This window comes from Anguilla rostrata, chromosome 2, assembly GCF_018555375.3.
Source record: "Anguilla rostrata isolate EN2019 chromosome 2, ASM1855537v3, whole genome shotgun sequence".
Taxonomy (NCBI): Eukaryota; Metazoa; Chordata; class Actinopteri; order Anguilliformes; family Anguillidae; genus Anguilla; species Anguilla rostrata.
In genome coordinates this window covers 20948499-20951902 of record NC_057934.1, presented here as the reverse complement: position 1 = coordinate 20951902, position 3404 = coordinate 20948499, and positions in this window count along the sequence as shown.

Genomic DNA, 3404 nt, shown 5'->3' with positions numbered 1-3404 from the left:
GGATGACTCTAAATAAATCCTCTTTAAAGTAAGATGAATGAGATCCCGCCTGAAAGACAGCCAACTCTTGGATATAATGTTGCAGTCATTAGTAGGCGTCACAGCCCACCGGTAACACGAAGGCAGGCGCAGCAAAGTTAGCATGTGCAGCAGTAGCTGTTTTAGGCTACTGCTTAACGCATTTTGGTTCTACGTCAAAAGAAAACATACAAGAAATATATCCGCTTATTTGGTATTACCATTTGGATCGATACTGAGTGGGAGACAGGGGCATGTTAAAATTTCTCAGTAGGGGGGATATGACGCCACTGTTTGTATAGTGTGTTTAGTTTGATGTTTAATCGCTACTGGAGAGCGGTGTCTCCAAGTCTGGAAATCATTCGTTTTCATAAAGTCTAAGTCTCCGCCTCTCTCCCAGTGGTGTTACCGAGGAATGGTATTTATGGTCACTGAAACTATCTCATTTTTCAATGGAATTCGCCGTATCGAAACGCTATATAGCGCGCGTTGGAGATGATGCGCAGTCCAGTGGGTGACAGCAGGCGCGCCTTTACGCACCCCACGACGACAGGTTGGATTGTGTTTTTAAAACGTATTTGAAATAATTGTAAAGATAAGGTTAAATATATGTCCGATAAAGAATGTGAATCTCACAATGGACAGCATTAATCATTTAAAAGCCATTTCTGCACAGCCCAGCTGAGCAGCTGCAGATAGCGAGCATTGGCACAGCACCTCTAACTGCACAGCTGCAGAACTATCTCTATGAGACACCTATTAATCCTTTAAAGGCGCTTGGATCTGCTTACTGCCTTTCAGCGAGTTTTAAAAACACGTGGAACATTATTTGGAGAAAATCAGATGGTAACATCATTTACCTATCCAAAATGAGCTGTGGTTTGACTTTAAATCTAATTCTTGGCTATCTGTATTGTCCCTATAGCTCTCTGAAGAATATGAGAGTTGCAAACATATTCTGGGTACAACTCCAACCTGACAACCTAATAATCCCACTGTTTTACTGGCTGTATTAAACCCGATTCATAACAAGATCAATTTACACTTGGTCAACATGTTGAGACAGACATGTCATCAATCACCAATGTTGTTGTTTGTCAGTGCCAGATGATTAATGATCCCATCTGCATTATTATAAGCTATTATATTATTGTTACTTTTTGCAGTAGTAGTGTATTTTCACTGCTGTCAGTTTGCTTTAGATCTCCTTCATGTTCTTCAGTTATGTTTTCATCATATAACAAGATAACATACTGATGACAAGAAAATGCCATTCAGCCTTTTGAGGCTTGTCATTTGCCTCCTGTCTTTATCATTCGCCTCCTGTCATATAAAATGAACTCGATCAGGTGCTTTAAAAAAATTAAAAAATTAACACAACTCCAGCTCCAGCTAATGTGGGCGTTTAGCTGACTCTCTTCTCCAGACCAATATACACATACAACATGGGCATTCTTACAGTCCATTTATACAGCAATTTAGGTTAATTATGTTTCTCAAATGTATTAGGACAGTGTGAGGACTTGTGAATCAAATCTGCAACTTCAGTTGTAACCCCAGTTCCCTGACAGTTATGATACATTGCAGTCTGCATATTTATTCCGCTAAATGCAAAAAGTTACACTGGTTTAGCATATGCCCATATTCAGCTCATATTCTCAATCCCAGTATGTACACAGCTGCCAGATTACTGCAGAGGTGCAGCAGACGTTTCCTGCTCAAGGGTATGCCTGCAGTGCCTCGCCTGGCAATTATACCTGTAGCCTCCAGGAATACAATATCAGTTCTTAACCCAGTCGCAGTGCTGTGATCCGCACAGCAGAGTTGTAGTGTCAGATTACAGTAAATCTCTATTTACAGGCTGTCATAAAAAGAATAGGTAAAGAAATGGAAAACCGTGCATGGTGTACAGACTGACCAAATTCCTGTATTCGCCAGGAGCAGCAGCCACACATTGACGTAAATATTACAGTGCCCATCAGATTTGGCGGAGCAGACAAGTGACCTGGAAAGGAGCAGCAGCTGTGATTAGACAGACTTCCCCCTTCAGCTTTACTGTAGGTTCCCTACTCATGGTTCCCATGGCTTCCGAAACATGACTCGGGGAAGCGAGTCTAGTTGTTTCAGCTTCTGTCTTTACATCTTTTAAAGTGAGTCACAGAAAATATTTAAAGTTAAGCTCTTTCAGCAGAATTAGAACACTGATAGTGGCCAAGGAGTCCATGCTTTTAGGAATTCTGTGTTTCTTTGACTGTCAATGGTGTCCTCTTTTAGGTTGAATTTGACATTAACATTAAGAAGTTACAGTATACAGTGAATGCATGGAATACCATATACCTGACAATAGCCCAATGGTTATTCAAGGCCTACTGTAGTTTGACACAGTGGGAAACACTGTCTAGACCATGGCTGTAGGACTGGAAGCTGGAGAGCAGAAATTGAGAAATGTGCCCATTGGTGCCCTCCGAACTGAATGGGGTTATGAACTACCTTTTCGTGTCTTAAGTAAAGGTCATACTGTGTAAACTTTGCAGAAGAACCTGCGTGTGAAAACAGAAATGCCAGATGGGCAGCACGATAAGTATGTGCTGAAGACGGTATTTAATGTTCTCCAAACGCATGCTATTAAAATGTGTTTTTTAACACCAATATGAAATCTTATGCAACATAGTTGCACTTTCTGTGAAAATGTACTTTAAATGTCTTCCTCCTGTGAATAACAAAGTGTCTGCACACTTAAACCCAACCTCATTGATACCCAGCTGTATAAGGGAGCTTGAAACTTATCTTTGGTGCCTTGGGAAAGTGGGGCAGGGGTGCCATAAAATGTCTATATAATCAGCTGTGGATACACACTTGTTTTAGGAGCCAACTGCTGAAAATGGACCAGCCATACAGTGCTGAGTTGTTGAACATTTCCTTCCAAGAATACATTGCTTCTCACTCCTCTCTGCTTGTGGTCATTGGCTTCTAATTGCTGTGTGTCTCATCCCTCACTTTAATTGTTTTCATTCCACGCTCGGCTCTGGCCGTGAAGGGTTTCACGACTTTTCCAGGCAGCTCTGGGTTTGGCATGAGGAGAGAAGTGTGCCACTCACACACCATAAGGACAAAATATTACTCATTTCAGCCAATAATGATGTCATTGCAATGGATATTTTCTTTTTAGTGGGCTACTTCCTGATACATGTGTGTGTTTTGGTTTCGGGGGCCATGAAACAGCAGTGGCAAGAGCACACGGTTCCACAGAGGAAGCACACATGTAAGTGACTCAGCCTGCGGATCCACTTACATGGCAACACGTTTTCCCAATGTGGACCTGCCACCATAACATAACATTCCTAACTTATAGAATCCATATGTTTAAACAAATGGATAAATGCAAC